The sequence below is a fragment of the Apium graveolens genome, chromosome 8, assembly GCF_009905375.1.
Source record: "Apium graveolens cultivar Ventura chromosome 8, ASM990537v1, whole genome shotgun sequence".
NCBI lineage: Eukaryota > Viridiplantae > Streptophyta > Magnoliopsida > Apiales > Apiaceae > Apium > Apium graveolens.
This window is the reverse complement of record NC_133654.1, coordinates 37,669,575-37,691,422: the sequence shown is the minus strand read 5'-3', so window position 1 is coordinate 37,691,422 and position 21,848 is coordinate 37,669,575.

Sequence of the window (21,848 nt, the reverse complement as noted above, 5' to 3'; positions counted from 1 at the left end):
CAGGTAGACAGAATAAGCTGGATTAGTCTTCAGTTGTTTATAGTTCGGCTTATTTATAAGTATGGTTTATGTAAGATAAGAAACAAGAAACGTATATTTGGCCGGCGGACTAACTTTACCTAAAGGTCACTCCCCGGTAAGACTAATTATATTTGGGTTGTAATAAAATTTCTCTAGTGATGATGGTTCATTTCCAAGACAATAACCTGTAAGTGTGTGTGTGATAAGTGTGGGGTCATGAAGCGTGAGTATTTACATATTGTTGTGTGAGTTTAGATGGCGTGGCTTCCGAGACTCCTGACCCCAAGTTTTGGGGCGCCACAGAAATGGTATCAAAGCCTTAGGTTATCAAATCTTGGAAACGATAGGATATAAAATACATAGACCTAAGAATAATAAAACAATCAAGTAGAGCTCAAGTCGAGTTCGTCGTCAGGCTACACGGGTAGTCTTGACTGTTTTACCCTCAAGGGAATTCCAACTCTAAGTTAGTAATACCTTGCCTATTGTGTCAGGTACCAGTGGAGCCTAAGAGGGAGGTTGAACCTGTTGATGATGTCATGATTCCTGAGCATGACCCTATTCCCAAGCCAGAGAGCCCACCCATTGATGATTCAGATGATGACCCTACTGAGGATGTCCTAGAGGAGGAGACTGAGCTTCCTGTCCCCGTAGCTAATGGCGTAGTATGGAGAGATGTAGAGATGTACCCACACTAGGCTATTCGCTCTCCTACACCACCCCCAGGGATCCAGAGCCCTATGTCCTATACTGATGATGATGAGGAGGAGGCGATACGCGCCCAGTTCCATGAGGTCCATGACATATCCTCTAGCGACCCAGATTCACCTCTACCACCACCGGAGACCATGCATGTAGCCGTACACGACTGGATAGTGGGTCAGCTTAACGCTGAGATCACTGTGGCATCTACTCGCATTGCTGAGTTATGCCAGGCACTGACAGCTGAGAGAGCCACCCGACTAGGATACCCAGGAGATTTCAGAGCTGCTTTCCCAGCCATAGCCTACAGAGTGATCGATGGGATCGAGCTCCGTACCAGGGTTCAGATGAGGATGACATCAGTGGGAGGATACATCCCGGTAGTGGATGCAGAGATGATGATTGCAGGAGTAATGAGGAGGGAGCGTGACCTCACTCGCAGTGATAGTGACTGAGAGATTAGTGATTAGATGTAGACCTTGAAGAAGGCTGAGTGACTTGTCACCAATTTTGATAGGATTCCTAGTAGTAGATAGTGTTCCTAGCCTTTCAGGGTACACGGCTTATGTATTTTCATTTCAGTATTTAGAACTAGTACTGATAGATTGTAATCAGGCATGTATGAACTCGGCTAGTTGTTTCATCCCCAAGATATAAATGGGAGATCTTATGAATATATATCTAAGCAGTTATTAAGAAATGATGTCTATATTACTGCACTTTATAAGACCTGTTAAATAATGAATGACATGCTTACATATGAATAAAATAACCCAACTGTTATAATCATGTGACCAATTTTCTTTATCAGAACAATGCCACCCCGTAGAAGAGGAACTAGGGCACAGCCCGCAGAATCTGTTAACCAACAATGAGGTGACCCAGTAGTAAATGAGGAAAGTGAAGAAGACCTAGACTATAATTAATATGATGAGGAAGAATATGTAGAAGAAGAGGCTGAGGATACCCATCAGGGAGGGAACCCCATGAATGAATTTATGGAACTGCTAAGAGCAAATCTGAACCAACAGCCTATTCCACCACAGCCCCATGCTGCCCAACAGACTGCAGCTACTGCCTTTAGAGCCTTCAAATCCCTTAAACCCCCAGAGTTCCTAAGGTCTGCCGACCCCGTTGAAGCACGAGCCTGGCTCAAAGAAATAGAAAAATCCTTCGAGATACTAGGTGTTGAGGAACGACATAAGACCATTTTCGCTTCTTACATGCTGAAAGAAGAAGCTAACTATTGGTGGGAGTCCAAACGAAACCTAGAAACTGATGCTGTGATCCTATGGGATTGATTTACCCGACTATTCTTAGACAAGTACTTCCCTAGGTTCATGGAAACCCAAATGGAGATTAGGTTTCTGGAGTTGAAACAGGATAAGATGACTGTGGCAGAATATGAGGCCAAATTTACTGAGTTATCTAGATTTGTGCCTGAGTTTGTGAATATCGAAGAAAAGAAAGAGCGAAGGTTTCACCTTGGTCTGAAAAAATGGATACAGAACCGTGTAGCAGTGTTAGAGCTGACAGACTATGCCACCTTAGTACAGAAAGCCTCGATTGTTGAAGCTGGCAGTGAGCAGATTGTGAAAGAAAAGGACAATAGGAAGAGGAAGATAGGAAGCCAAGGAATAGGAACCGGGAGAAGGAGCCTTCCAAGCAGGTTCGTCAGGGGAGCGGTGTCCCAACCTGCACGAGGCCCCGAATTCAGAACGGCCCCGAGTGAGAGCGTTGGCCAGGGCGGCGGGCAATCTAGGGCAACATTTCATAGCCAACCCCGTGCCCCAATACCAGAGTATCAAACCTGTAAGAAGAGGCACCTTGGAGTGTGTACCCAGACAAGAGCCCCTCTGAGATGTTACCTGTGTGACCAAATCGGGCACCTTGCCAACAACTGCACCCGGCCCAAAGTAACGTGTTTCCAATGTGGAAAGGCAGGACACATGAAGAGGGATTGCCCAATGTTGAAGCCCCCAGCCTCAGGAATGAGCAAAGCTACATCCAACCGACCTCCAGCCGCTAGGACCTTCAACATGACTGTTCAGGATGTTGTCCGAAACACTGACGTGATAGCAGGTACCCTTTTGTTAAATTCCGAACATGCAAATGTCCAATTTGATTCTAGAGCAACCAAGTCTTTTATATCTCAAGATTTTTCTAGAAAGTTAAAACTTAATGCCATACCCTTACGTGAGGTATTACGCGTGGAAATAGGAAACAAAGAAATAATCCCTATAAATCAAGTATACCCGAAGTGCAAGCTGAAATTAGAATGGAAGATCTTCGAGGTCGACCTAATACCATTCACATTAGGAGAATTTGATGTGATCTTAGGAATGGATTGGTTATCCAGTAACGGAGCGCAAATAGATTGTGAACAGAAGAAAGCTAAGATAAGAGTGCAGAATGAAAAAGAAGTAGTGTTTAAAGGTCAACGACAGAACCATAAATTTCCGACCATGCTTCAGGCAAAGAGATTGTTAAGGAAAGCTAATGAGGCCTATTTGGCTTATGTGATAGATACCAAGAAGGAGGTCCCCAATATACAGGACATACCCATAGTAAATGAATTCGAGGATGTATTTTCAGAAAACTTACCAGGATTACCACCTGACCGAGAAATAGAGTTCGCTATAGAGTTAGCGCCAGGGACGACACCAGTATGTAAGGCCCCATATAGGTTAGCCCCAGTTGAGATGAAAGAACTAGCTTCTCAACTGCAAGAATTATTAGATAATGGAATGATAAGGCCCAGTGTGTCGCCATAGGGAGCGCCAGTACTATTCGTCAAGAAAAAGGACGGCAGCATGAGATTATGTATAGACTATCGAGAGCTGAATAAACTGACTATTAAGAATATGTACCCTCTTCCCAGAATTGATGATCAATTCGACCAACTCAAAGGAGCTGTACATTTTTCCAAAATAGATTTAAGAACAGGATATCACCAGTTGAAAATCAAACCGGAAGATATACCGAAGACTGCTTTTCGCACTAGGTATGGACACTATGAGTTCTTAGTCATGTCGTTTGGATTAACCAATACACCCGCAACCTTTATGTATTTGATGAACAGAGTATTCAAAAAGTACCTGGATATATGTGTGATAGTTTTTATAGATGATATTCTGATCTACTCAAAGACAGAGCAAGAACATGCAGAATATTTGAGGATAGTCTTAGAAATCTTGAGGAATGAGAAATTGTATGCCCAGTTCTCGAAGTGCGAATTTTGGTTGAGAGAAGTTTAGTTTTTAGGACATGTGGTGAGTAGCAATGGAGTTTTAGTTGACCCTGCCAAGATAGAGGCGGTATCCAATTTGGAAAGACCAACTACCCCAATAGAGGTTAGGAGTTTCGTGGGTTTAGCAGGATATTACCGAACATTCGTGCAAGACTTTGCTAAGATAGCCGGTCCACTGATTAGACTTACCGGGAAGGCAGAAAAGTTCGTATGGACGGAAAAATATGAGGAGAGTTTTCAAGAACTGAAAAGGAGGCTGGTGTAAGCACCAGTGCTCGCTCTTCCCGGTAGAAAGGGAGAGTTTGTGATATACAGTGATGCATCGCTTAAAGGATTAGGATGTGTACTAATGCAGCACGGCAAAGTTATAGCGTATGCCTTTCGGCAATTGAAGGAATATGAGAGCAAATACCCTACGCATGATCTAGAATTAGCAGCCATAGTATTTGCCCTAAAAATTTGGAGACACTACTTATACGGTGAGAAATGCGAGATCTACACTGACCATAAAAGCCTCAAATATAGTTTTACTCAGAAGGAACTGAACATGAGACAGAGGAGATGGTTAGAGTTGATAAGAGACTACGACTGTGAAATTTTGTATCACCCGGGTAAAGCTAATGTGGTAGCTAACGCCCTTAGTAGGAAGGAAAGACTCAAGATGATAATGACATCGGAGGAGTTGATTAAGGAATTTGAGAAGATGGAAATTGACGTGAGAATGACCGGTAAGGGAACAGAAGGATTATTTGAGATTAAGCTAGTACCAGAACTGACTGAAAAGATACGAGTATGTCAGGAAAAGAAGATGAGTGAGGAAAGAGGGACATTGACCGGTGAAGAAGTGAGATGCGAGAAGGATGAGAAAGGGATCATGAGGTATGCATCCCGGATTTGGATTCCGAATGTGCAAGAATTAAAGGACGAGTTGTTGCATGAAGGGCACAACTCTAGATATTCAATCCACCCAGGAAGTACGAAAATGTACCGTGAACTTAAGGAATATTATTGGTGGCCTAACATGAAGAGAGAAGTTGCAGAGTGGGTCAGCAAGTGCTTGACATGCCAGAGAGTGAAGGCGGAACACCAGCGACCTAGTGGACTGTTACGACCCCTAGAAATTTCGGAATGGAAATGAGAACACATAGCCATGGATTTTGTGACGGGCTTACCAAGGACAAAGACTAATCACGATGCTATATGGGTTATCATTGATAGACTGACCAAGTCCGCTCACTTCCTACCAATCAACGAAAGGTACAACATAGAAAAATTGGTAGATATTTACTTGAAGGAAATTGTAGTAAGACACGGCGTTCATGTAGCCATAGTGTCAGATAGAGACCCGAGGTTTAATTCCCGATTTTGGAAAAGCTTCCAGGAATGTGTAGGCACCAGACTAAACATGAGTACCGCTTACCACCCCCAGATTGATGGACAAAGTGAAAGGACTATACAGACCCTAGAAGATATGCTGCGAGTGTGTGCTATCGATTTCAAAGGAAATTGGGATGATCACTTACCCCTGATCGAATTTTCTTACAATAATAGCTATCACGCTAGCATATGAATGCCCCCGTATGAAGCTCTTTACCGGAGAAGATGTCGCTCTCCCCTGTGTTGGGATGAAGTTGGAGAACACAAGATATTAGGACCAAAGTTAGTCCAGCAGACCAGAGAAATGGTAGGACTCATCAGGAAGAGACTGGTAGCAGCCCAGGACAGACAAAAGAAGTACGCCGACGAGACCAGGAAGGATAGGGAATATGAAGTAGGAGATTCGGTGTTATTGAAGGTATCTCCGTGGAAAGGAGTGATGAGATTTGGAAAGAAAGGGAAGCTGAGTCCCAGATTCATAGGACCCTTTGAAATTTTGAGGAGGATAGGATCGCTAACTTACGAGCTCGCCTTGCCTCCTAATTCGCAAAAAGTACACAACGTGTTCCACATGTCCATGTTGAGAAAGTACCATACAGATGCCCGACATGTAATAGAGTACGAGCAGGTAGATTTACAACCAGACCTGACCTACATCGAGCAGCCAGTTAGGATAATGGACCAGAAAGAACAAGTGCTGAGGAACAAAACGGTGAAGCTAGTTAGGATCTTGTGGAGAAATCAAAATGTTGAGGAATCAACTTGGGAACTTGAAGACACAATGAGGAATAGATATCCCCACTTATTTTCTAATTGATTTCGGGACAAAATCCTTGTTAGAGGGGAAGACTGTAATAACTCAAATTTTTGAGACCTTGTAAAATGTTTAATTAATAGTAACCCTGACAGACGGGAAAAACTTTTGAGCCCACACTATATAGTGCATGAGAAAATGAGTTTCGGAATTGATATTACGACTATGCGTACCAAATGAGTGTATGTAAACGCTATTAGTTTTCGAAGAAAACGAACTTTGAAAAATGACCGTATTTATGACTTATCGAGGATTACGGGAATCACAATATAATTACGAGATTAAAATCCTACGGATTTATATTCAAGTAGGATAAATAAAAATATAAGGAATAAATACGAATGGAATTTCATTGCGAACCACTTACGAGTAAGTATTACGGAGAACGTTTAAGTAACCGAGCGAACGCGTAAACGATTAATTAAACGTAACGCACTAACTAAACCATGGTAAGGAAGTAACCATAGTAAATTCATCAAATAGTGAGCTAACCATAGGATGACCAAGCTAGCTAGCAAATAGTGTGCTAAGGAGCTAACCTTGTAGTTTAGCTTGTAAGCTAGCAAGCTACAAAGATATGTCCATGGATTTGGCAATAAAGAATAAACCTAGAATGCTATCCTAGGAAGAATAAAATCAAGTTGCAAAGATATCAAGTCCATTCCAAGAAGCAACCTAGAAATCATCCAAGAGAAGCAACCAAGTAGTATAAATACCCCCCTCACAAAGCTCCCATTCAGCAGAAAAAAGGGAAATGGGAATTCAAAACTCCAAGCTCTAGTTCTTGTAAAATCACCCAATTAATTCCCAAGCCTCCTAGCAACTAAACTAAGATAAAAAAAAATCGTTCATCTCTTTTTATCAAGGTTTGATGGGTGGAATAAATTCAAGAAACTCACTAATGAATAGTGTGAATAGTAACCTCTCTTTGGTTTCTTGATTTTAATGGTGGTTTTAGGTTCTAAAAATCATACCAAGCACTTCCAAGCCTCCACCATCCTCAAGAAAACATCTCAAGCTTTCAAGAATGGTAAAAATCTTTGGCCTAACTTTATTTAAGGTTCATTTTTAAGATCCATTTAGTAGGTGTTAGTAAACCTAGCTTACTAAGTGTTATTGATGAAATCTTGATGATTAAGTTAAGTAGATTTAAGGTTGGTTGTTGTTGCCTCAAGAACATGATGTTCTTGAGAGGATTTTGTGTGTTGATGATGATATGATGATTGTTGGTGGTTGTGTTGATAGTTAAGGCGTAAACGAAACCCCGATCGTAATCGTAACTTCGTTAAAACCAACAAACCGTAACTTTAAGTTTCTGCAGAAAGTCCCGAAGTTTTAAACTGTAGATTCTTAAAAAACCATTTTTTAGGATAGAAAATGTTATAAGGATCTTTTAGGCGCTTGAATCACTTGATTCCGATTTACGGATCAAAAGTATGGTCGTTTTAGTAAAAGGGATTAACGCGACAAAAACTGCTATGAATTACAAACTTTGAAAATATAAAGGATAGACTTAAAAGTATTCATAAATCATGAAATGTTTACAGAGAGTAACATATTGAGTTTCCTAACCGTCATAAAAATTTCAAGTGAAAATAATGATTTCTCAATTTTATAAAAATGTCGGAGCCCAGATCGCGCGAGTAGAAACCGTAAGAATCTTTAAGTGGAGCCAACAACGATAATGAGAATGAACTCAAGATACTTAGGAAAATTAAGTGACCATAAAGTGATTATGACTTAAAAGAAATGTTGAGGGTAGTATGAGTTGAGAGGGTGTATAATGAGTAGCACATGAGTGTGAGTTACCGTAAATTAGGACGGAACCTAACGAAATGAAATATGTTTATGGTTATAGATTTTTGAGCGGAACCTAGAGCATCCTCCACCTCGAGATACCCAGGCAAGTTTACAAACCCAACTCCATTTTTACTGTTGTGTTGTGAAAGGATTGTTTTACTATCATCGCTTAAATACCATGTTTGCCATGATGCGTAGTTGTTCAATTTTCACATAATATAGTGATGTTGTACAATAAGTATATATTGTGAAATGTTATTTCGCTTTAAGCGTGACATATTATATAAGACCGAGGGTCGGTCGGGATTTAAGATAAAACCCGGAAATCATTCCGGAGATATTATAGGACGGGTATAAGTCCATAATAGTACATTTTAAAGGGACTCATCGTCCATTTACGAAACATTAAAATATCTTGAACTTTTAAAACGATTTCCCAACGAGCATATTCCCTCAACTATATTTTATTGATTCGGATAATAAATAATATATATGTATTCCCTTATTATATGAGTAGTATACTTCAACGTTTATTTATTTAAACCCGATTAATCATTATAGATTATTAATTATGTAAACACAAACTAGTTGAGGAATATTATTTAAATAAATCTTTTAGAGAGTAAACTCATTCGAGGTATGATTAATATCAATTATCTTTTAATTAATTATAGACTATTATTTAATTAATTATTATTTATTAAAGGATTGTTATTGATTTCTAGATCATAGATCCTGATATTAAACATAATTTCTGATTTAGAAATATTATTCGAATAATTTCAGATCGTCGGAGAATATTAACCCGACTTATTATTATATTGAATATAGTTTTGAGAAGAAAATTTTCCCCTTATTAATTATCTGTTGACAACGGTCAACTCACATCCTTAGTACTTCCTCCAAAATTCTCGGAAGTACGTATATACATATATATACACTTATATCTTAAAGAGATAAATTATTTCTATCAACAAGCAAAACGCTTGGGGAACTTCGACGTGGTTCGAGTTCTCGAGATTGATAGAATTCTTTTAAAGGACAGTGGAGGGGTAGACTATGGTAGTATGTGTGCTAGATGGGCTACCAAAGGTACCGCAGGCGAAGGTACTCTGTGTACTCAGGAACTTGTGAAGTATGTGTATACCCGAAAATGGGACACGTAGCCCGAATGCGGCCAGGGTGATACCCGAGAGATGACGGTTTCGTCCTTTTACTAGTAGAAAAGGTTACTATTTCCGTAGTATGACTGATCATCGTATGCGGTGGCTCCAGTGAAATGTCCAAATTCTTCCAATTGGAATTGAGATGCAATACCGTAACCCAAGCCTAGGTGCTGGGATTACTACTAAGGTATTCGCAGGTTATAAAAAAACCCTTAAAGAATTGTTTTCGTAAGAAGGTGCGTGACACCAAGGAAAAACTATTTTCGAATAAAATATATATATAATATATGATGTTATCATACAGTCATGTTCATACTGTACATTATTATGCTAAGCATTATAGGTCACACTTGTTTTCTTAAATTAACACAATACAACACTGAATCAAGATGCCTGCCATGAGAACCACAGCCAGGAAACAGGTAGGAAATGGCTAGCTGTTCCATAGATTATTTGGTGTTGTACCTCAGGTAGACAGAATAAGCTGGATTAGTCTTCAATTGTTTATAGTTCGGCTTATTTATAAGTATGGTTTATGTAAGATAAGAAACAAGAAACGTATATTTAGCCGGCGGACTAACCTTACCTAAAGGTCATTCCCCGGTAAGACTAATTATATTTGGGTTGTAATAAAATTTCTTTAGTGATGATGGTTCATTTCCAAGACAATAACCTGTAAGTGTGTGTGTGATAAGTGTGGGGTCGTGAAGCGTGAGTATTTACATATTGTAGTGTGAGTTGTGTGAGTTTAGATGGCGTGGCTTCCGAGACTCCTGACCCCGGGTTTTGGGGCGCCACAAATAGCCCAGATTCTCCAAATCTTGGCCCAACAAACAGTTCACCTGGCACAACAACAACAAAGACAGACCTATCCCCAGGTAACTTTCAAAACTTTTCAAGCAGTAAACCCACCAGAATTCAAGGGTTCCTTAGAGCCGATTAAAGTGAATATTTGGTTAAAAGAGATAGAGAAGACATTTGCCTTAGTGAAAGTAAAGGAAGAACAGAAGGTTGAGTTTGCAAGCTACTATTTGAAGAATGAGGCCACCTATTGGTGGGAGATGGTGAAGATGTTGGGAGGTACAAATGTTATTACTTGGGAGAGGTTTAAGGAATTATTTTTAAAAAAGTATTTTCCTCAGTTTGTCCAGGATCAGATGGAGTTGAAGTTTATAGAGCTAAAGCAAGGAAATATGTCGGTGCCAGATTATGAGAGTAAGTTTGAGGAATTGTCAAGGTATGTGCCGTCGTATGTGGATACTGACTGGAAGAAGGCTAAGAGATTCCAACAAGGTTTGAAGCCACGGATCAGATGGAAGGTAGCCATTTTTGAATTGGATACCTATGCAGGAGTTGTACAGAAGGCTATGATTGTAGAGACAGAGAGTGAGATGTCACATAAGGAGAAAGAAAGCAAGAAAAAGAAATTTGAAGGGAATGAAGGTCAGTTACAACCATGGAAGTTTCCAAATTTTAAGAAGGGCAATTTTCATCCAGGGAGAAATTTTAATTTCAAGAGACAAAATACAGGCGACGGAAGCCAGGGCAACCGTCCAGCCAATATAAATCAGCCGAATCAGTTGAGGTTAACTTTTCCAGATTGTCAAGTATGTGGAAAGAAACATGGAGGAGTTTGTAATAAGTTGAATGTAGTTTGTTTCAAGTGTAACCAGAAAGGGCACTATTCGAGGGAGTGATGAAATCAGCCAGCAAGAGAGCCAGCAAATAAGGATCAGCATATCCGGAATCCAGCAGTGAAGGTTCCAGCCATTAGATTTATGTGCTTTAAATGTGGAAAGCCAGGACATATAGCAAGAGATTGCAAGACACCAGCCCCAGTCAGTAATGCATTGAGGATTATGGGATCTACCCCAGCAGTGAATGAGACTCCAAGGGATAGAGTTTTTGACATGTCTATGAAGGATGCTATCTAGGATACTGATGTCGTGGCAGGTACGCTTAATGTGAATTCTTTATATGCCAAAGTGTTAATAGATTCTGGAGCAACTCGATCATTTGTTTCACAAGATTTTGTTAGTAAGTTAAATTGTTCAGTTGAGTATTTAAATGAAATAATGACTGTGGAATTAGCAAATCAAGAACGTGTATCTGTTAATCAAGTTTGTGGGAATTGTGAGATTGAGATTTCTGGTAGTAAGTTTTGTGTAGATTTGATACCATTTAAGTTAGGAGAATTTGACGTTATCTTAGGAATGGATTGGTTATCTAAGCACGATGGCCAGATAGATTGTCGAAATAAGAAGGTAATGGTGAAGACGCCAGACGAGAGGATAGTAACGTTCAAGGGCCAGAAGCAAGTAAAGAAGTTCTTAACGATGATTCAAGCCAATAAGTTACTACGGCAAGGATGCGAGCATTTCATGGCATATGTGATTTATAGAAGTCAGGAGCCAGCAAAATTTGAAGATATTCCAATAGTGAATGAATTTCCAGACGTGTTTCCCGATGAGTTACCAGGACTTCCTCCAGATAGAGAAATTGAGTTTGCAATCGACTTAGCACCTGGAACAGAACCAGTATCCAAGGCCCCGTACAGAATGGTGCCCGTTGAAATGAAAGAGCTAGCGAAACAATTGCAAGAGTTGTTAGAGAAAGGAGTAATCAGACCTAGTGTCTCCCCGTGGGGTGCACCGATTTTGTTTGTCAAAAAGAAGGATGGAAGCATGAGACTGTGTATTGACTACAGGGAACTCAACAAGCTTACAATCAAGAACAAGTACCCATTACCCAAAATCGATGATTTGTTTGACCAATTGAAGGGAGCCAAGTACTTCTCCAAGATTGATTTAAGATCGAGATATCATCAACTGAAGATTAAGCCAGAAGATATACCAAAGACATCTTTTCGAATAAGGTATGGACATTATGAATTTTTAGTGATGTCTTTTGGATTGACCAATGCCCCGGCAGCGTTTATGGACCTGATGAATAGAATTTTCAAGGAATATTTGGACAAGTTCGTTATTGTGTTTATAGACGACATTTTGATTTATTCACAAACGGAAGAGGATCATGCGGAACATTTAAGAACAGCTTTGGAGATTTTAAGGAGAAAGAAGTTATATGCTAAATTCTCGAAATGTGAATTTTGGTTACAGGAAGCTCATAATTCAAGGTATTCAATCCATCCAGGGAGTACCAAGATGTACAGAGATTTAAAGGAGAATTATTGGTGGCCAGACATGAAGAGGGAAATTACGGAATGGGTTAGCAGATGTTATACATGTCAGAGAGTTAAAGCAGAGCATCAGAGACCAAGTGGATTGCTATAGCCATTGGAGATTCCAGAATGGAAGTGGGAACATATTTCCATGGATTTCATAGTTGGATTACCAAGGACAAGCTCTAATCATGATGCCATTTGGGTTATAGTGGATAGACTTACCAAGTCAGCTCATTTTATGCCTATAAATGAAAGATTTTCGCTCGACAAGTTAGTCCATATGTACCTGAAGGAAATTGTAGTTCGTCATGGAGTTCCTGTGTCTATTGTATCTGATCGAGATCCAAGATTTAATTCAAGATTTTGGAAGAGTTTTCAAGAATGTTTGGGAACTAGACTGAATATGAGTACGACTTATCACCCACAGACGGATGGTGAGAGTGAAAGAATGATCCAAACAATTGAAGATATATTATGTGTTTGTGCTATTGATTTTAAAGGGAGTTGGGACAAGCATTTACCTCTAGTAGAATTTGCTTACAACAACAGTTATCACGCCAGTATTGGGATGCCACCCTATGAAGCCCTTTATGGACGCGAATGCAGATCTCCAGTATACTGGGGCGAAGTAGGAGAACGCAAAATACTTAGACCTAAATTAGTGCAGCAGACAAAGGAAGTTGTGGAAGTTATCCAGAAGAGATTGATAGCAGCACAAGATCGCCAAAGAAAATATGCAGATTAATCAAGGAAAGACATGGAATTTGCAGAAGGAAGCTTAGTATTACTGAAAGTATCACCGTGGAAGGGATTAACGAGGTTTGGAAAGAAAGGAAAGCTGAGCCCAAGATATGTCGGACCTTTTGAGATTCTAAAGCGCGTTGGAAAAGTAGCTTACGAGTTGGCGTTACCTCCGTACATAGAGCACATTCACAATATTTTTCACGTATCGATGCTTAAGAAGTATAATCCAGACTCCAGGCATGTAATAGAATATGAGCCAATAGAGTTTCAGGCAGATTTGTCATATGTAGAGAATCCAATAGAGATTCTAGAGGAAAGAGAGAAACTATTAAGAAATAAAGTGGTAAAGTTAGTAAGAGTATTGTGGAGAAACGCAAAGGTTGAAGAGTCAACCTGGGAGTTAGAAAGCGATATGAAAGAAAAGTACCCTCATTTATTTTCTTAAGAGATTCTAAGGAAAGAATCCTTTTAAGGGGGAAGGATGTAATATCCGGGATATATCGTGTAATTATTTTTGTTAATAAATAATTATTATATGTGTTCATTATCTATTCTGTGAATTATTTGTTAAGTGTTAAATATGTTTGGATGTTTAAAAATAATATTAATTGAGTATTATAATTTTAATATGTCCAAAATAAAATATAGATAATTTTCATATATTCCTATTTATTTTTATGATGATTTATGATTTTATAGGAAATATATGAATTTTATAAAATCTTTTTCCGAGTATTTAAAAACTATTTTATACAAACGGGCACCAACTGACGTCATCCGTTTTTACGTTTTTAAAACCCAAAACTCTTCCGAGAACTCCTTCCTAAACTAATTGTAATATTCCGAGCATTTTCCACATTTTGACTTTTTTGATCCGCCGTACGGTTTGTCCTGCGCGGGTCCCGGCGTAACATTTTCGATACATTATTTGTTTCAGTAAATCGATAAAACTCGTATTTTCGATAAACGGGATCTTTTTATTAAACTATCACAATTATCACCTCGTAGTACGTGTAACCAGGCGCTGAGACCAAGACCGCAGTACAAATTGTACTGATTTGGATAATTATCCTGAAAACAGGTACCGTTTGGATCAGTTTTTATAAATAAACGTACCATTTTATACCCGGAATGATCCAACGGGATACTAATTTTACGTAATTATAAATAGCCTTTTTCCGTATTTTATTCCGTATCAAAATCATTTGCAGTCAGTTAAATATATAATTTTCCAGAGAAAAACCCTAAATTCATAAAACCTTCTAAGAAGCAAACTACAATTTCAAGGTGTTATTGAAATCAGTTGGGAAAGTTGGAGTAACCAAATCGAATGTCTCGAGGAGTACTATCAGATTCTGTGTTCCATATCACTACAGAAATCAAGGTTTATTTTCTGAAAATTTATTTATTTTTGAATTATTTTTATTAAAAATATGAATTTGGTTCGGATGATTGTTTGAATGACTTTATGATTGCATGTTGTAGAGCTTGTTTTCCTGATGATTTTCATATGTCATATGTCTGATTTGGAGTTCAATAACATGTTCAAAATTCATTTAATTTTCGAATTTTGAAATTAGGGTTTATAACCCGTATGAATATTTTCAATTGAAATTTGGGGCTTTTTGATTTAGGGGTTATTAGCTGTTGATTTATAGTGGGTTGTGTTCCTTATGAAATTTGCAATCGATTGGTATATAGCTCGTTAACAGAGGATGTCTGAATCGAAGGGAGTTGTGTTTTGAAATTCCCGATGTTTTGCCGGAAACTGGCAAAGTTCTTGGCCATTTTTCGGCCAGGACATGGGTTATTGTTGTGTTTTGATTTCATAAATAGTTTCCTGATGTTGTGTAGAGTATATCTGGAGGTGATGGTGGTGGGAGGATGCCGGAGGCGAGTTCTCCGGCGAACCCCGACTGTTTTCCGGCGAGGGCTGGAAAAATTACAGTTTAGTACCTCAATTATCGGGGACGATGAAGTTTAGTCCCTGAAGTTTCAAGAGTTTGTAAATTTTGGATTCCTGTTTTAAAAATATTCAAAAATCATATTTCCTATTTATTTTTATTATAAAAATTCGTTTTTAATTTCTGAAAATTCCAAAAATTATTATTTTAATTCCAAAAATTATTTTTAATTCAAAAATAAATCTGAATTAATTAGTTAATTAATTTCAGTTAATTTTTAATTGATTATTTGGTCAATTAATTCGAAAATTAATTGATTTAATTAATTATTAATTGATTTTAATTAATTGTTTAATTAGATTTAATTATTTAAAAATGATTTAAAAATTCTGAAAAATAGTTTCGAGCTTTAAAATATTATTTTAAATTATTTTCAAGGCTCGATAATTATTATAAACTTGTTTTGAAGCCAGATTGGGCCAACGGAACATTGTTTATTACTCCGAAATTGATCCAACGACCCGTTTTAATTCCGAAAAATGTTTTAAAAATCATTTTAAATACCCGAAAGCCTGTTTATGACCCGAGACTCCATTATAAATGATATATTATTGATTATTTGGCGTGTTATGTGTTATATGTGACTTTTTGGTTAACCGTCGGTCTATATATTCGATGTTTACTTGTTTATAATATAACTTTCGATCCGTTAATCGGATTTGGGTAAAACGAAGGGTAGATAGAAGTATATGTCGAATAGAATCGTATGAGTTGAATATTGATAGATGCTTATGATATGTGAGCAGAAGAGGCAAGGCGTAGGAAAGGGAAACAGATAGTCGAGGAGTAGACAGTTGCGATTGAAAGCGAGTGCAGAATAATAAGCTAGTACCAGGCAAGTGTTCTGAACTTTCTCGAGATATATTGTAGTTGATTGATAGACCTGTTTTATATTGCAAGTGTTTTGATGCACTGAACCCAAAATCTTGATTCCAATTATTGATCTTGAGCCGTAAACCTGATTCTTTCTAGACTATTGATTGCTGTACACCCAAATACGAACCTCAAATATACGATACTCCTCCACAAATACATACAAACTAAATATCAAACACTGAACCAGATTACTTACACACTCAAACCATTTTATCTTATGCTTTGAAAGACCAAATCCTTGAAACCTTGAAACATTGATTCCTTTATTATCCAATTCTTTCATTACCCAACAGCCAAGCTTTGAAAATGCCATATTGATCCTTATGAAGATTGAAACCATTTCATTATCGAACACCCAGTGTTGTTTATGATTATGTTTACTACTTTACATTATTTATTCTGTTATTATGTTAGAATTGGATTGTTTTTTTATAAAATTATGGACCAGATTCGTGGTCAGACCATATAATGGTCAAGTTAGGCCAATGTGTGCCTTGGATCCAGTAGTTAGAGCAGTGCTGTGTGCTTTGCTCAGGGTTAGTACGTGACTGATCAGGAGCCTAACCTTGGTTTTTAAAATGAAAATATAATATCCAATCGTAAATCATAATCCATTGTTCACTTGATATCATAACCATTTTCACCTGATGATCATTATTCTCAGTTTTGTCATTGTGACTTGCTGAGCTAGTTAGCTCTTTTGTGTGATGTTGTTTATGTTCTTTTCCAGTTAAGAAGGAACCAGTTGGTACCGAGGATCCCCAGTCTAGCGCGAGAGCTAGGGGTTCAGGTTGATCGAGTTAAGCTAGTAGGCTTCATTTGGGATAATTTGAGTTTGTAAAAGTTTGTAATAATGTTTAATACTCAGTTCTGAGTTTAAATAGTTGGGATTTGAACGATTTGTAATATAAGTATGTTTGGCTTGTGTGCATACTTTAACCTGTTGCGGTCCGTGGTAGTTGGTAAGTAGGGTCACTGCATATTATTATTTTATTATTGTTATAAGCAGGTTATAAATAAGGTGTGTGTGTATGGACCCCAAACTTCTAACCCGTGTTTGGAGGGTGCCACAGCTTAATCATTTATTTATCTTCAACAGTCTTATTTTGCTTGACTTTCAAATCACTCTCCAGAGTCATGATGAGCTTTTTGTTGGCCATGATACATTGCTTAGGTATCTGGAATTGTTTGCAATGTTTGGTGGTAGCACAGATGTATATCACTCCCTTACTTGGTTGCAAATTTGCTTCTGGAAAAGCAGCCATTTGAGCATTCTTTAATTCAGTTATCAGGAGAGTGTCTTCATGAATCACTCTTTTGACCTTGTTTATCAAGATGTCCAGTTCAGATGCCTTTATAGAGATAAGATAGTAAGGGACACCTACATACACCTGTCTACCCCTGAGTCATTTATATTTACCACAATTCTTCTTTCTTGAAAATTGTCCTTTGTCACTAAGATCACCCTTATGGAGTTTATTGTCCTGTCCAAGGCCTTTTTGTAGGTGAAGAAATTGTTATTGAGAGAAGCCCTGAGAGCCTTGAGCAATTCATCAAATTCCCTGCTCAGACTAGGTCCCTCAGCTACTCTAATAAGCCTCTCCATTCCAATATTAACTTCTTGAGTTTTGCTCTTGTCAATAGCTTGGACAGTTTGAGTAGATGATCTTAATAGCCTAGCCTCTATCTCCCCCTTAGTCTTGTTGGCAGGCATGAGAAGGGGAGTAGGAATTTTAGGCCTCACAGCTTCTGGAACTGCAGGCAGAGGTATGTTAAGCTTGCCCATGATAGCTCCCAAAGCCATATCATTTTGTATATGTAAGTGCTTGTGGGAGTCTACCAAGGTTTGTATATCTTTCTGTTGAGTCTACACCAATGAGGTGAGAGCATGCACTTGAGCTGTAAGTGAGTCATTGGAAGACTGCAAGTTGGAGACTTGTTGTTGAAGAGACTGAATTTGAAGATTTGTAGATGTTGAGATAGGTTGATGAGAGCTGGAAGAAATAGAAGGTACAAATGTGTCTTCCATAGCTTGTTTGATACCCTTCATTAGTAATGCTGAAGGCTCATATCTGCTTTGGTAAAGTTGGGTCAACTTGAGCTTTGACTCATTTGTGTTTGTGATTTGTTGTTGAACCACTTCAAGAAGAGCAATGAAAGACTGTCTAAGAATTTTGAAATCTTTTTCCATAGTAGTTAGATCCATCCTTGCCATTTGATCAGCAAAATGGTTACACTTTGAAGTGATCTTGACTTATGAGGGTATAATCTCATCCATCTTCTTATTTATCAGTTTCCTTACTTTATCTTCATGAGCAATCGGCTTAAGTTCTAGAGCTCTACCAAAGAGATGGAAAGCTTTGAGTTGTGCTTTGAAAACTTCATTAATTGCATCATAAACTTCAGTAGGAGTTAAGGCTTTAGCATTGCTTCCCAAGATAGTTAGATAATCTTCCCTAAATTTAGCTAACATACCCTCCATTTCTAGATTATAGTCCTTACTCAGCCAAGCATCACAGTTGACATCCTGTTCATCTCCATTAACAATTGTTGTGTATATGTTGTGAACTTGATGATTTCATTAACAAAACACCTTGGTAGATTTTACTTAATGAAAAATGTAGCACTCGACGGATAAGGATTATAGTCCCAATGGATGACTCAATATAGTCCCGACGGATGATGATTTATCATCCATCGAGTGAGTAGTTAATGTAACAATAAGTCTGTAGCACATTTCTGCATACACATTATTTAGATTCTGTAAGTAGTACTCAAGTCATGTTGACTTTAACTAGATATGCAGAATAGGTTGATTAATTGTACATAGATGATGTCTTGTAATCCTGCATAAATGAAATGAAGTCAAGTGCCAAATTGCTACCCGATGAATGAACAACAATGTTATTCGACGGATGATCAACTAGACAACCCGACGGATAAAGAATTCAAATATCTGTTGACAGTGACAACACAGTCACATGCGTCGAGTGTATGCAAATAGAATGTGGAAGCCTATTTAACTGGGTTTTAGAGAACAAAGAAGCATTGCCATTTCCATGCTATTATGAAGATATTCAAAGATGCTGGAATAGAGTAATAAAGTAGCATAGTATTAGACTTGATAAATTTTGTTTTATTATCTTGTCTTATTGCTTTGTAATCTTGGTGATATATAAACCAAAAAGCAGCAAATAGAATAACTAACTGAGATACAAGGAGAGAAATATTTTGTAAGCTGTATTCTTAGCATTTCTCTGCATTCTTAGTTGTTCAACATTTGTAAGCAGCTGTGAGCTTTTTGCTACACAGAGTTCTCTCGATATATATTATATATCTCTGGTGGATACATTCAAATCCACCAGAAAGTTTTTAAAGACTTGTATTTTTAAATACTTGTGTTTTGATTCATTTGAAGTTATTATTCCGCACTCTGCAAATCAATTCATACTGATATATATATATATATATTCAAGTCAGAACAAATTTATTTAAGAAAAAGTTTCAAGAATTCCATTCAACCCCCCTTCTGTAATTCTTGTTGAATTGTTAAGGGACTAACAATTGGTATCAGAGCAAGCTCTTGATAAACAGAGAGTTTTAAAGATCAACAAAACAGTAAGATGAACAAGAAGGATGTTGGAGTCAAGATTCCTTTTCTGGATAAAGATAATTACCATCACCGGAAGGTAAATATACATCTTCATTTACTTTCTCAAGATGAGGACTATGTAGATTGCATTGAAAGAGGTCCTCATGTACCAATGAGAGCTGCAACTTGAAATGAGCCATCTTTCCCCAAGCCAATGCATGAATGGTCTGATCCTGATATTGAACAAGTCAGGAAAGATAAGAAGGCCATGAATATCCTGTTCAATGGAGTTGATGGTGATATGTTTGACAACATCATCAATTGTAAAACTGCCAAGGATGTTTGGGACACTATACAGATTATCTGTGATGGAACTGAGTAAGTTAGAGAAAACAAGATGCAGCTACTAATTCAGCAATATGAGCATTTTCATAGTGAAGAAAGTGAGTCTCTCACGGACATCTTTAGTAGGTTTCAAAAACTACTAAATGCTCTGAAGCTGTATGGAAGGGTCTATCAGGCAAAAGACTTCAATCTGAAATTCCTTAGATCTCTTCCAAAAGAATGGAAACCAATGATAGTCTCATTAAGAAACTCTCAAGATTATAAGGAGTTTACTTTGGAGAGACTGTATGGCATCCTAAAGACTTATGAGCTTGAAATAGAGCAAGATGAGAGGATGGAGAGAGGAAAGAAGAAAGAAGGATCCATTGCGCTAGTTGCTGAGTTAGAAAAAGAGAAGGAGATGAAGATGGAAGCTGTTGAATCAACTTCAAGGGTCTGTGAAAACAAGGGCAAGGGGTTGGTAGCTGAAAATGAAGATTCTTTGAGCCAAGATGACATGGAGGATATTGATGAACATCTAGCATTTCTTTCCAGAAGATTTGCCAAGCTCATGTTCAAGAAGAACTTTGGAGCAGCCAAGCCAAATGAAAACATGGTGGATAAATCAAAATTCAAATGTTTCAAATGTGGCTTGGAAGGGCACTTTGCCAGTGAGTGTAGAAAGTCAGATTCCAACAAAAAGAAGTTTGAGCTTGTGGATTATAAACATAAATTCTTTGAGTTGCTCAAACAAAAGGAAAGGGCTTTCATTACACAAGAAAATAACTGGGCTGCAGATGGTCTGGATGAAGATGAAGATGTCAGCTATGTCAATCTAGCCCTAATGGCCAAGTCTAATGAAACAGAGACAAGTTCTTCAAGTAATCAGGTAATTACTACAAACCTTGCACATTTATCTAAAGCTGAGTGTAATGATGCTATAAATGACATGTCTACAGAGTTATTTCATTTGCGTGTTACACTTAAGTCTCTTACTAAAAAAAATACTAAAATCAAAGAAAACAATTTGTTTTTAAGTGAGAGGAATAATGTGCTAGAGTCTCAGTTCATTGATTTTGAAAAATTAAGAATTGAGTGTAAGATTGCCAAGGAGGAATTAACTGAGTCCTTGAAGAAAGAAGAAATTTTGAAGAAGCAGCTTGAACGTGAACAAGAGGTGATTAAGGCATGAAAAACATCTAGAGATGTTCATGCTCAAATCACCAAAGTTCAAGGGATCGAGTCCTTTTATGATGCAGCCTGGAAGAAGAACAAGGAGAAGCTAGATCCAAATTTGGTGGAAGGGTTGCTAATAGATGTAGACTCGACGGATGATGAGGGTCATCCATCGGATAACAAAAAGGGTTATCCGTCCAGTGATGTAAATCCTCTTCCGTCGACTGTGAACAAGCCTATCAGTAAAGCCAAACTTGTTAATTTAAATGAAAAGTATAGATCAGTTTCCAAGAATTTTTTTACAGGAGAATCGAGTCAAGTTAAGAAAGGGAAAAAGGCTAATGTTGGTCATATGACTGTCAAGCAATTGAGTGACAGACTTGAAAAGATTGAGGTTAAAACAAAGGCTAAAAAGAAAAATAATAGAAATGGTAAAGTAGGGATTAACAAACAGAATAACTACACACCTGATAAATATGCTCCAAGAAAAATCGGTGTCAAGTGTGGTAGTGTAAATCATTTGTCTGTTAATTGCAAATCTACCATGCCTACTTCCATATCTGTGCCACCTCACTTTCTCAACATGAATGCCATACCTCCTATGCCTATGAATGTTATATCTACACAGAATATGAATGCACAGTTTGCTAATATGCCATTTGCACCTAATCCTTATTATGCTGCATTTAGTATGCCACAAATGCCATTTAGCATGCCTTACTGGAATAACATGTTCACTAGTAGCATGCCATTCCCTGTTAATCAAAGTATGCATGATAATTCTGTTATGATGAATGGTTTCAAAGGCCCAACTCAAATGACTAAGGATGAATCTGATATCCCCAAGTCAAATGAGAT